The sequence below is a fragment of the Trematomus bernacchii genome, unplaced genomic scaffold, assembly GCF_902827165.1.
Source record: "Trematomus bernacchii unplaced genomic scaffold, fTreBer1.1, whole genome shotgun sequence".
Taxonomy (NCBI): Eukaryota; Metazoa; Chordata; class Actinopteri; order Perciformes; family Nototheniidae; genus Trematomus; species Trematomus bernacchii.
Window position 1 is genome coordinate 123,821 of NW_022987690.1, and position 14,248 is coordinate 138,068.

General features: G+C 43.3%; 1 protein-coding gene across 1 annotated transcript in view; it reads right to left on the reverse strand.

Moving 5' to 3' along the window:
• slc5a6a (solute carrier family 5 member 6a) overlaps positions 1–13,949 on the reverse strand; it is a 78,859-nt gene extending 64,910 nt beyond the window's left edge. Inside the window, exons 1-2 of the mRNA XM_034138303.1 lie at positions 13,755–13,949; positions 13,216–13,640 (exon numbers count right to left, since the gene is read on the reverse strand). The gene's annotated coding sequence lies outside the window, so the exon portion shown is untranslated. The remainder of the gene's footprint in view (positions 1–13,215; positions 13,641–13,754) is intronic.
• Positions 13,950–14,248: the final 299 nt, after the last annotated feature.

Below are 14,248 nucleotides of genomic sequence, written 5' to 3' on the forward strand. Positions count from 1 at the left end.
GCTAACGGATATAAGGAGCTGTTTCAATGACATTTCGCCGAGCACTTGACTTTATGCAGGTAGCCAGACAGTGGGACATTGTACGAAAAGTCAGCACGGATAGTGCGCGCAACATGATTGCAGCATCCAGGCAGCTCCCGTTGGAGCATATATGCCTTGAGCTGCACATAGCTCCTCCAACGATCCATCACAGTGTCTCCACGCGCACGCACGCACGCGCACACGCGCGCGCGCACGCACGCGCACGCGCACACACACACACACACACACACACACACACACACACACACACACACACACACACACACACACACACACACACACACACACACACACACACACACACACAACACACACACACACACACACACACACACACACACACACACACACACACACACACACACACACCACACACACACACACACACACACACACACACACACACACACACACACACACACCACACACACACACAACACACACACACACACACACACATCACACACACACACACACACACACACACACCAACACACACACAACACACACACACACACACACACACACACACCACACACACACACACACACACACACACACACCACACACACACACACCACACACACACACACACACACACACACACACACACACACACATTGTATGAGAGAGGTTCCAGGTTGAATTGAAGCGAATATTTGTAATGTTCAGAGGTTGTTGTGTTTAATATTTATGAGAATATTTGTCATTGTTCAAATGATAATAAACAAACATAAAGCATATTTGTCCACTCATATGTTGATAAGAGTATTAAAAACTTGAAAGATATCCCTCTAAGGTACATTTAGAACAGATAAAAAATGTGCGATTAATTTGCGATTAATCGCGATTAACTATGGACAATCATGCGATTAATCGCGATTAAATATTTTAATCGACTGACAGCCCTAGTGAATACACAATGGTATTGAAACAGTATGTATGAAAATGAAGTATTGACTAATGGAAAGATTTCTACGCTTGTACCCTGAATCTTTCTCTGGCAATTTACATTATGATTTGCTGATGGCTGTAATTTTCATTGTTTAATTTTGAGCAACGCAGCTAACTTGGCTAAACAGATTTTAGTCATCCCTTTGATCTTCATCCATTAAGTCTTATAATGCAAAATATTGTTTAAAATGTTCTGATTCTGTTGCTTGTCCAATTTGGTTAAGTGTAATTTGGGCTCACTGTTGGCCCTGCTGGTGACTAGAAAACATTGATTTAAGGGGTTAATTCCAACCAAAAGATACATTTTGGCTTTACTGGGGGCAGCGTCAAGACATAGTTATAGGATATCTGTTTACACACCGTCAAACTTTTTTACAAATACTTTTTGGAATACCACATGGATATAGAGGAGAAGAAATGTCTGAATGCAAAAATGCGTAATTCTATGCTTTTTGTAGAAACTATTTAACATATAAGTTTGGGTGGCGTGGATTGATCCCAATGCATATGCTACCAACAATTTTAATAGACGTGTATGCATTTTGCATGCTTACAACTAGGCTAATAGGAGAATAATTTGACTAATGATTAAACTTTCAGCTGAACCCTGGCCTGTCCTGTGAAATAACCGAGAGCAAGGATTGTAAAACAAGATACAGACGAACAAGCAAAGACAAGGGAGGTACTGACAAGTGAAATAAGAATTGCCACAACTGATTAACAGGTATTTATCTGTTTTTAAAGACACTTTTGAAAATGTTGAAATGCATGTCTTCCATTGAAGACTGATTGTATCAAACAAAACGTGACATGCACGTGTTTACGCAACACCAGATAATAATGAAAGGAGAATGGTGTAAGTTCAAAGCTTGTGTGCAATCATTAGCCTGCAGAAGCATTGATAGTTTATCATGCCAGATTATTGGAAAAAAGTGTATCTGAGTAAATACACAATACTTTTAACTACGCTCAACTGCTGGTAAATAACTGTCAACCAGAAGGTCAAATGTGACCCTGAAATATTATACATTATTTTTGCATCCCAAGACTTACATTGTTTCACATAAATACAAAACACAGCATTCAAATACATCAGACATAACAAAAAGTGGTTTAAGTGCAGACCATTTAATCCCACCTTTTACATTGAATGTTTGACTCTGCACTGAGTCCTACTTGGATCCAAAACTTAGGAACGAAAGTTCTTTAACCTTGTCAGTTCAACCCAAGGGTTTAAATCATCTGTGTGATGGAAAAACCTAATATATTTTTTAATGAAATGAGAGGAGTCTGCTCTAATATTAGTAGAAAGAAAAGTAATCTTTTAGTAGCCAATACGCAGTTTGAAACTGTGACTCAAACATGTGACCCAAAACCTTTGAAAAGATCCGTAGCATATGAGCCGTCTAGCTTCAAGATGAACGGAGAGAAAACGGATTACATACTGCAAACCACTTTGTATTGGAGAATTGAAGTGTAGACAACTAGTCAATTATTTCAGAATTCAACAAGAAAGGTCAGGACTTGGAGTCACGCCACCCTATTATCCCTGCACATTAAAACCTTTGACAAACTGTCCAACTTTGTATGAGGAACAATTTACGGTCAGGGAAAGTGCTTAGACTGTAGCCAAAACAGTTATTACAGAGTGTACCGAGAAAGGCTTTAACCTAAACACAATCAAAGAGCCATGTGATGTGATGCAGCAGTATTATATTTGATATTTAAATCTGTTCCATGCTTAATGCGTTTCTAACTTAATAGAATGGAAATCATGTTGCCGTGTTTAATAGAACAGCAGTGTAGTAAATATTTGCCACACACTTAGTATTTAATTATTATTTCATAGACAAATTCATACTATCGTATTAAACCACTCTGTCTTTAGTCCATAGTGTTGTCTGTTATCAGGGTCCGAGCAGTTAAAGGGGGAACTCCGGTGGTTTAACGCTTACGTTTTATTTAAAACGCAAAGATATAGAATTGGGGATTTACAGGGGACAGCATCGGGATCTACACATCTGAGCAGACAGATATGACCTGCCCCACTGCTCCATTCTGGGGCCTCTTTCTCTTTATCATCTACATGCTCCTAGTGGCTCTGATTACGTAAAACTCCAATATCAGTAATCATAGCTATGCAGACGACACACAAATGTACATAACAATTTCATCAGGTAACTATGGTTCAATTTAAAGGTGGGGTAGGTAAGTTTGAGAAACCGGCTCGAGATCGCTAGAATTTGAAAATACACAACCGGAGAAAATCTGCCACTTCCTTACAGAGCCCCTCCTCCAACACACACGAACGCGCACATGACCAATGAGGGCACGAGATAAGTTTGTGCACAGATGGAAGGCTGACAGGCAGGTAGGCCATCCAGTTATTTTAGCCGGGCCGGCTAAAATGATTGGTCGTACTTTTTACAGTACTACGGCTTCCACAGATGAATTTTTGTTATGGATTTTTTGTCAAAGCACTTAAGATATTCATTGCTATCGGGATGTTAAGAGCATTCCATGGAATATAACAAAAAGTGTATCTCGAGCCGGTTTCTCAAACTTACCTACCCCACCTTTAAGCAGTAAATACATTGAATAAATCAATTGGATTGGATATGTCAGAACTTTCTTAAATTAAAGAGAATACAAATAAAGGTCATTGTTTTATAGAGCAATGATTTAAAATCTGCACTGTTTCAATTGCCAACAAAGGAAAAGAACAGAAATCCAGGACTGGGATTTCAATTTGAATACGCACTTCAAGACAATTACAAAATCAGTCAACCAGTCTACTATTCACCTTAAAAATATATCTAGGATTATAGGACAAATGTCACACAGGTTTTGAAAATACGTGTCCATGCATTCATATATCTTCAGTAGACGCTAAAGGCCCTGACACACCAAGCAGTCACCAGAGAACTCGCCGACACCGACTGTTGCGTCGCCGTGTTCTCCTGCGTCTTGGCCATGTGTCGCACTGGAACACACCACAAAGACTTCAGCCGAGCACGTACGAACTGCGCAAGCGTGAGTGGCAATAACTCTCCTTACCAGCAGGCGGCAGTAGTATGTATTCGTCATTCAAAAGAGGCAACAACCGGAAGACAGAGAAGAAGAACAGACTGCGTGATCTAAACAAACAACAAATAGCGTGTGCGTTCCATTTTCACTCTCGTCCATCGAAAACATGTTTCGTGCGGTACTGGAGCTATCAGCCATTGGAGTGTTGCTTGTGGAAGACATTCTCAAGCAACCGATTTGCTTCTCATTCGCTAGCTGAACAGCCAATCAGAGTGATTTCTTTGTCCGACTGCCTGTGTGGCCTGTGCGTCGGCCATGAAAGGCCAAATAAGGCGTGTCACGGCCGACGGTGCGGGACACACCAAATTGAGTTTGGGCGACAGGGCACGCTTCGTCGTCCGACTAACGAAAACGGACGATTTCGGCCTGGTGTGTCAGGGCCTTAAGGGCGCCGCCCCACCTCTTCCCAGTTCCCACATTCTAGATTGTCATCAAAAAATACTTTAATTTGATTATTTTTATACTTATATATTTTTAATGATCAAGTAGCCACACTCCATATTTTAAGTCTGTGCGGGGACTTGAACCGGCAACCCTACGGCTCACAGTCCAAGCCCCTACTGACAGATAGGAGCAGCACGGGGTGCACACAAGCTGTAATCATAATCACGATTATTTTGGTCAATATTGATATCACGATTATTAAATACGATTATTCATTGACTTTGATGTAGAATGTGATGGCATCTGTTATATTTGCGAGCTGGATGAGTAGGCCGTTGCACTGTTTAACGGGCAGCGGAGCCGCTGTCTGTAGAAAGAGAGAGAGAGACGCTGAGCTGCACCGATCAGCTGAAAGAGAGAGAGAGAGAGAGACGCTGCGCTGCACCGATCAGCTGAGAGAGAGAGAGAGAGACGCTGAGCTGCACCGATCAGCTGAGAGAGAGAGAGAGAGAGAGCACCCAAAGAAAAACACACACACACACACGTGTGTTGAAGTATCACTATATATATATATATATATATATATATATCAATAATATGTACAAATTTGAAATGTATGTTAATGTTGTTAATTATTTTGTATTTTGATGCTTTGGCAACATTGTTTCATTTAACTTTCATGCCAATAAAGCCCTTTTGAATTGAATTGAGAGATTAATCGGGGTACCGGACAATTGTTATTTGTTCTTTCTCGGAACCGAGTTTTGCTTCCCAACCCTGCCACTGTGCTACACGTCCCGCCCCACCCCCGTCTAACAGTACAGAAAGCGGCGAGATGCATTTCCTTAGGAATCGATAAGCAGAACCGAAACGCTGGGTTACGTATTGTAACCCTTGTTATATTAAAGTAGAGGTGTCATGGCCATTTCCACTGATCATAATTCCATTGTTGAGGTCTACTAAAATAGATTTATACTGTGCATTTTTCCAAACTCACATTGGTTTCTCAAACAGCATCTCTGTAAACTACGTGTATTCACTGAATTTCACTCTCTGCCTTTAACGGCTCGTTGTAGCTCCAATAGCTCCAGCCCCCACCCTCCCTGTGAGCAGAGTGTGCTCTGATTGGTCGGGACGTTGTGAATCGCGCTGAGCTCCGTGGAGGTGTTGTTTCCTTGTTTAGGATACATAGCGAAACATAGCCAAACTCATCCTGAGCACACACAAACTCACAGCCGAAGTAAAAACAATAAGTGTAGCTTGATATTGAGTAAGAAAAAGGTTGATAAACGCTAGGGATGCTCCGATCGCCAATTTTGGGGCCGATCGGCGATCACCGATCGCCGGAATCAGTATCTGCCGATACTGATCGCCGATCCGATCGAGTGGGCGGGGCCTAAATGGAAGATTTAAACATCACTTTAAATCTTCCATTTAAAGTGATGTTTAAAACTCAGTTAATGGGGCTCATTCACTGGAGCTTCCACAAACAACAATCAACTTAATTATTACATTCAAATTATGTATATTATTCAAGTTTACATTCACTTTGGATAATAACACGGGAGAAATGAGCAAGCGCTCTCTTTTCCTCTCTCTCCCTCTCTCCCTCTCTCTCCCCCGCTCTCCCTCTCCTGACAGCCCGTCAGTATCGTCTCATGCAGCTCGCTGATCCAGTAATGTGTGAGGCCGACAGTGAAGAATAAACATATTTATAACTAGTTTAGCTTGTTCCAGAGGTAGATAAAATAGCTAAGTGTGTTAGGTCTAACTCTTGTGTTTCGCTCCGCTCACCGGTCCGTCACAGCGGGTGGAGCTGCAGGATTTCTGCTTCACACACACGTTGCATACCGCTATTTTACTGTCTTTTTCGGACACCTTAAATAATGCCAGACCGGTGAAGCCATTTTGGCGAGCTTGTTTTGCCGCGCACAGAGAAAAGTGTCATGTATTTTACGTCATGCGATCGGCCCTCGCGATCGGCATGTTTAGAGAGCACCGATCGATCGGTAGAGAGTGAGTATCGGCAGATCTCGATCGGTGACCGATCGATCGGAGCATCCCTAATAAACGCTGTGAGAATGGGTCTGCAGAGAGAATTTCGCGAATTTCGCCGCGATCCCAACTGTCTGTTATCAGCCTGCAGCCAGGGAGGAGAAATCAGCAGAGCTGCCTGTGTGTGAGGAAGTCCGTGGATTGGTCAATTTGGACCAATCAGCGGGGGCTTAACGTAACGGCTCCGCGGACGTAAGGTAACGGCTCCACGGATTGGTCCATTTCGTTCCGGGTACGGCATGACATCATGCCGTACCCGGAAGAATCAAATGGACAATGACGTATCTCTAACGAAGCGTTTTGGGGAGGTATTTTCTGTGTTAAGAGTTTTACTCGCTACAGGGTGTACTTTGAGGGTTTTGACTCTGCACACCGTTTACATGCATAAAAACGTTCATAACACACAAGGGGACGGGTAATAACCGGAAAAGCATGACACCTCTCCTTTAACACAGGCGGAGCCCTCTACTGGACTCTATGGGTACTACCCCCTATGCAAGCATTCACCTACTGAGATTTCTATTAGGGATGCTCCGATCGATCGGTCACCGATCGAGATCTGCCGATACTCACTCTCTACCGATCGATCGGTGCTCTCTAAACATGCCGATCGCGAGGGCCGATCGCATGACGTAAAATACATGACACTTTTCTCTGTACGCGGCAAAACAAGCTCGCCAAAATGGCTTCACCGGTCTGGCATTATTTTAAGGTGTCCGAAAAAGACAGTAAAATAGCGGTATGCAACGTGTGTGTGAAGCAGAAATCCTGCAGCTCCACCCGCTGTGACGGACCGGGGAGCGGAGCGAAACACACAAGAGTTAGACCTAACACACTTAGCTATTTTATCTGCCTCTGGAACAAGCTAAACTAGTTATAAATATGTTTATTCTTCACTGTCGGCCTCACACATTACTGGATCAGCGAGCTGCATGAGACGATACTGACGGGCTGTCAGGAGAGGGAGAGAGGGGGAAAGAGAGGGGGAGAGAGGGGGAGAGAGAGAGGGAGACAGAGGAAAAGAGAGCGCTTCCGCTCATTTCTCCCGTGGTATTATCCAAAGTGAATGTAAACTTGAATAATATACATAATTTGAATGTAATAATTAAGTTGATTGTTGTTTGTGGAAGCTCCAGTGAATGAGCCCCATTAACTGAGTTTTAAACATCACTTTAAATGGAAGATTTAAAGTGATGTTTAAATCTTCCATTTAGGCCCCGCCCACTCGATCGGATCGGCGATCGGTATCGGCCGATACTGATTCCGGCGATCGGCCCCAAAATTGGCGATCGGAGCATCCCTAATTTCTATAGACGTAGCTGGCCCCGGGACGGGCCTACCTGAATGCGTGCGCATCTCACCGTATAAAAGGAGGCCTCGCCTCCTGACTATCATCCTACACCTCTCTTCAGCGAGCGATATAGGACAGACAGTGCCCTGAGTAGAGGGCTCCGCCTGTGTTAATATAACAAGGGTTACAATACGTAACCCAGCGTTATATCTCTCACAGGCTCCGCGCCTCTACTGGACTCTATGGGTACAGTGGGTGGAGCCCTGATGTATACGCGCACTGTCGTCCAACAACATCATTCCACCCTACTGCCCCTGACCGGCTTTTCTGGTCAGCAGTTGCTGCCCCACATTCTCCTTTAACCCGGTTGTGACCGTGGAGAAGTCTGGGCTGCGGCTGACAGAGTACACTCTGCTGCGCTTACCTCGCAGAAAGTGTGCTCAAAAAACAGTGCTGGGGGCCCCCCCCCCCTCTGCCCATAGGCAGATGGGGAGAATCCCCAGCCCTGTATGGGCTCACTGTCCCTAAGGATCACAGGGAGAGTGCAAGTGCCCATGCCCCACACTCAAACACTGACCCCGTACACTGATCCCAGGAGATCAACACGGTCCTCTTTGGAAAGTGCCATGCGGCGTGATATCCCAGGGACATCACACGGCAGGCAGCGGCGCCGGCGGCCTGTGATGAAGTAGGGTCGACCCTATATCATGTGAAGCCACCGAGCACCGGTCCCCGGGGAAACCGGGCCTGGGGCAAGGCCCGTGGACCAAGCTACTTATTCGGCCTTGCGGCCCAATAATCGCTCTAGCAATGATCGAGTAGTCCACACACCCGCCGCCATGATCATCATCCAGGGAGAGTACAGCGCACCGCGGCCACCCTTTTACGAGGGCCGCGGCCACTCTCACGAGGGCCGCGCGCCCTGGGCGGTGGACTTCCATGGACTCCAGACCCGGAAGGAATGGCGAACGTGAATGGCACCGCCTCGGCCATATCTTGGTCCCCCAAACACTCGAAGCAGAAGTGGTGGGGATCGGCGCCCGCTATTTAAGCCAGGGCACGAAGGACAGGCAGGCCCTGGTCTCCTGAAGGTATGATAACTCTTTCTTCTTCTTTCAAACGTCTTATCTCTGCTTCAGATGTTGCCCGCTCGCTGAAGAGAAAGGGATGATAGTCAGGAGGCGAGGCCTCCTTTTATACGGTGAGATGCGCGCGCATTCAGGTAGGCCCGCCCCGGGGCCGGGTACGTCTATAGAAATCTCAGTAGGTGAATGCTTGCATAGAGGGTAGTACCCATAGAGTCCAGTAGAAGGCGGAGTCTGTGAGAGAGATAACTAACATTTCTAAACGATACAGATGGAATCGAAATGTTGGAAACGGAACTGGATTTCGGTACCCAACCCTACTCACAACCTGGCCGAGAGGGCTTTTAGGGAGGGGCGAAATCGCAAATGTGGGGAGGATGTATAACGCAAGACAAATTGAGAGCATCAATGCGAAAGGGAATGCAGCAAAATAATCGTTTTATTTCGATTACGTTGTTTTCGTAATCGAGATTAAAATACGATTAATTGCACAGCCCTAGGATAAGGATCCATTTGAACATGGGTAAGTGTAAATATTTAGACCCTCCAGAAAAACGCGGGCTAAAATCCTTGATTATGCGGGCTAAAATCCTTGATTATGCGGGCTAAAATCCTTGATTATGCGATTAAACATGCGGGGTTTTTATGCGAAATATGCGGAGAAGTTGCGAAATATGCGGAAATATGCGAAAAGTTGCGAAATATGCGGGAGGCGGAAAAAAGGTGATTCTTCTGTGAGTTGTTTGACTTTCTTGTCCGCAGCAGCAGAAAGCATTTTAGAATGTTTTAATGAACCAAAGTGGGTCGTCACCGTCGATTTTCTTTTATGTTCCAACACACAGTTGCACGGGGTGCAGAATAGTTTCCCCCCACTTTCGTGCAAGACATCTGCGTACTGCTTTGCCCGGTCTTTAGCAGAAATGTTCGTAGGCGAATGGGATGGATTCGATTTGTTCATCTTGGTCAGAGCCGTATAATAGTATAATTATAATAGTATATAATAATAATAGTATAATAGTAGGCTATATAATAATCTATATGGCGCTGATCTTGTTGCTTTTCTCTCTCGTGTGAGTTCCACACATTCACTCTACGGTGTTGTTTACCTGCGCGAGCTGATGACATCACTACTTCACGTTAACTTTTTTTTTCCTCAATTTTGTGTGGAAAAATGCGGGGATTATGCGACCTTTTAAGAAATATGCGGCCTTTTAAAAATATGCGCTATTTTGCTGATTATGCGGTAAATTATGCGATCGCATAATCGCGTTTTTCTGGAGGGTCTAAATATTACAGTAATAGTGTACTTGCACTGTATTGGGAACACTGCGAAAAATGAACAATAGGTGTGTTGATCATTTTTTGTTATCGATAGTCATGAACTTTTTTTGGGACAAAATAGACTCCATTAGTAAACTAGTTTTGTTATGTGTAAACATTATTTTGGTGTGTAAAAGTGAGGTTACATGTGTAGATGAATAAGATAATGCTTTTTTTCGTCCCACAACGGAGACATTTGCAGTGGCTATAGACATGTATTTTATCATACTGTTCTGTACAGATGAGATTTTGTCGTAGACTTATTTATATGTGTTTCTGTGATTATTTTACCATACTGTATTGTACAGATGAGACTTTGTTATAGATATATGTATATGTGTGTCTGTGATTTTATACTGAATATAAAGCAACTGGAAATACCTGTGTGTGTGTGTGTGTGTGTGTGTGTGTGTGTGTGTGTGTGTGTGTGTGTGTGTGTGTGTGTGTGTGTGTGTGTGTGTGTGTGTGTGTGTGTGAGAGAGAAAGAGATTCCTGTCCCACCTCCCAAACTTTATTTTTAGTGATGCATTGTTATTTGTGCTTGAGAAACATTCCACTTGAACTTTATTTCAATGAACTTAGTAGTAATTATTGTCCTACATTTTAATTTGTTTTACACAGAGGTTTTACAGCTGCCTGGGCCTAGTGGCCCACAGGCGGCGTTTATCCAGCAGCCAGAACCTCCTTCTGTGCCTGCCACCAGGTCAAGATCTACCGTGGCTCAAGGGCCTTCACCACTGCCATCACCAAGGACCAGCGGACCAGCATCACTACAGCTGCCTCCACCTCCATCTGTGCCTGCCACCAGGTCAAGATACACCTCGGCACAAAGGCTCTGCCACAGCCATCACCATCAACCCAGACACCAAGGAGGTCTCGTATAGCACAGGTTCCTCCAACACAGCCACCAGCAGCCCAGGCACCATCACCCCCACCTACACAGCAGCCAGCTCCACTGTCTTGGAAGACAGACAAAGACCCTGCCACCCAACACTGCTCCCCCTGTCTTTACATTTATAATGAATAGTTGGTTGAAAAGTTCTGATTTTCAATATTGTAAATAAAGAGATTTTCCAGTTTCTTATATTTATATAAATAGCTGGTTGAAAAAAATGTATTTATAATAAATTGTTGGTTGAAAAAAGTGCTAATGCTCAATTAGTATTTGTAACCATCACATGAATACTTCATGACTTAGTATGTAGTATTAAGTCATGAAGCAGTCCTGATAGGGCTGTGCAATTAATCGTTTTTTTTTTTTTTTAATCGCAATTACGATTTTGGCCTGCCACAATTACAAAAACAACATAATCGAAAAAAACGATTATTTTGCTTTGCTAGGTTGTGACAGTGCACTGCAACATATTTTATGTCATTTATATATGTTTAGTAGCTTGTTGAAGTGCGCTCCAAAATGTGTGTTGATCTTTTTTTATTGGTATTTATTATTTTGATATTATTTATTTAACTGTAAATATAAATGTATCATTTATTTAATTTATTGGTTTTTCAGTTGAATTATACGTTCAGGGTAATCAACAGTTAAACAGATACTGTTCAAATTATTATTTTAATTTCTTTTAAAGTTCAATAAATGGACGTTTTCAAAGTCAATGAATAATCGTATTTAATAATCGTGATATCAATTATTGACCAAAATAATCGTGATTATGATTTTTGCCATAATCGCACAGCCCTAAGTCCTGATGTATCTCAGTCCCTGCTGTGATGAAAGTAGATATATGATATACAACTATTTTACTCAAAATTTACACATTTTCATTTTAGACATGAATTACACATTTATATACAGTGTAATTCATATATTTCACTACTTTTGTGATCCTAAGACTTTGGTAAACCAAATCTAAAACACCAAAACAATTGGATGACAGTAAATCTGTGTTTTCACAAGAGTTTTGAAGATTTCCAAAAATCGGATGTCAAATGTTAATGATCTCATCACACAGTGCTCTAAGGTGAGTGACTTGCCTTTCTAGCAAGACCAGAGACTGTCCTGAACATTTTGATATGTAACACATGCAGAGGTGCCATGTTATAACAGGTACAGTTCAAATAAGATTTAAGGAGACATCTAAAAATCGAGAAAATACCCTCCAGAGGGTTAAAGCACACATCAGAAAAAACTAAAAGGCATGAACAAGCTAGAGTCCACATGGATGATGCTATGTGACTAGCCATATTTAGGAAAGTAAACACAGTTGTCCAATGAAGGCTACAGGATAGGGATCAGTAAGCATCATAAGGAGCTTGACTAAAACAGGCACATCCTTTCTAAAATAATAGACTGCATCAAGTTCTGTGGTGCCTTTGAGCTAGCCCTGCGTTGTTAAACGAAATAGGTTTTTACTTTGTGTATACGTTTGCTTACATTTTGGTAGAGCCCCCACTGGAGAAAAATGCACCAGCCGCAACAGGTTAAGACGGCACTGAATGGTTTAGGGCCAAAATGCATTTCTGATCTGCCACATTATAATCCCTACCAGGTCCGCTGCAACTTTAACTTCTTTAAATGAAAATGTAAGACTTTTTCTTTTTGCCTCTGCCTTTTATTAAATCAAAAAACTATTCATATCCTGCAATGGGTTCCAACTTCTATTCTTGTATTTTTATACCTGTCTTTTTCTGTTTTGTATTGCTATTCGCTTGGCATTTTATTATGCGTTTCATTTTCACTATGTATTTATGATAAACCAACATACTTCACACATGTATCGCTCTAACGCTTCGTTTACTGACACAAGATTAGTGTATAACGTTACATTAGGGACATGTTCTATAGACAGACCCTCAGCACACACGCGAACATGTCATTCATTGAGCTGCAGTGACTGCTAGCGACACTAGCAACTGTTAAAATCGGCATGACAGTACCAGAACCCAGAGTTCGCGCGGTCCTGTGTCATGTTTAACGTTAATAACCAGAACACATGCTCCTACTTCATGCTACAACCGCGTGCACCAACGTGAGCCTACCCGGTAAACTCGAGCCTCCAGTGACGTCAGGCTTCAGAAGTGTTGTAACCGTCTTCATATGAACACCGCGTGGGTTCAGCGGTCTGACGGCCTGAGCTCGGATTGTCCTCTGCGCTGAAAGGACCCTCTGCATCGAGACAGCACATCACTGGGATACTCGATGGGATGTGCGCGTGGGTCATGCGGTGAAGGACCGCCCACTCTCCTTGACACCCGACTGGGTGCTGCCTTCACGTGCTCCTCGTAAACTAGCCCTCACCAGCGGAAACGCGTGCTGCCAGTTGTTTCAACTACACGGAATATAAACGTTGCAGTTTAGTCAAGACAACGCGTATGTGTGTTTGTCGTGATTGAAACTGGATGACATCAAGTGAAAGTGGCCGGTTCATCTTATTCATGACGTCAGTCTGTGTTAACCGCTGCACCTGGGGGCAGAGAGCATTATAGTAAAATAAAAATAAATCTCCATGGCAAGTCCTTTATTTGGTAGGTTTAATGACGGTCTGCAGAATACCAACACACCACTGTCTCTTTCTTACCTGTTGTTTTCAACATCCATCTGACAGGAATATCGTCGACCAGGGAGCACATCATTCAGTGACCGCCTCCTCCTCAGTCCCAGTGCGCACCACTGAAGCGCAGCTGCATCCCCCTCAACTTCCCTGCTGTCTCAGGTCTCATTGAATCTAGTGACACTGACACCAGAGGCCTGTACTACGAAGCTGGTTCAACCTAACCTGGATATGTTTGAGTTAGCCGGTTGGCCCAATCCAAAACATACGCGCTCTCGCTAAACTGTACTACGACGCTGGTTATCAAGTGGATCGCTCAAGCCAGCCGTGTCCTATCTAGTTAGGTGCACGTTCACATGAACGGGGTGGTATATAACATGGACACGCATACTGACAGCGCAGCGTCATACTTCCTGAATGAAAAGTGAACTTTAATATTAGTCAAATATGAAGAAGTTAAACTTTAAACATCCATGACTTAAACACTTTATCCAGGATAAAAGCCACATAGCAAGGTGAAT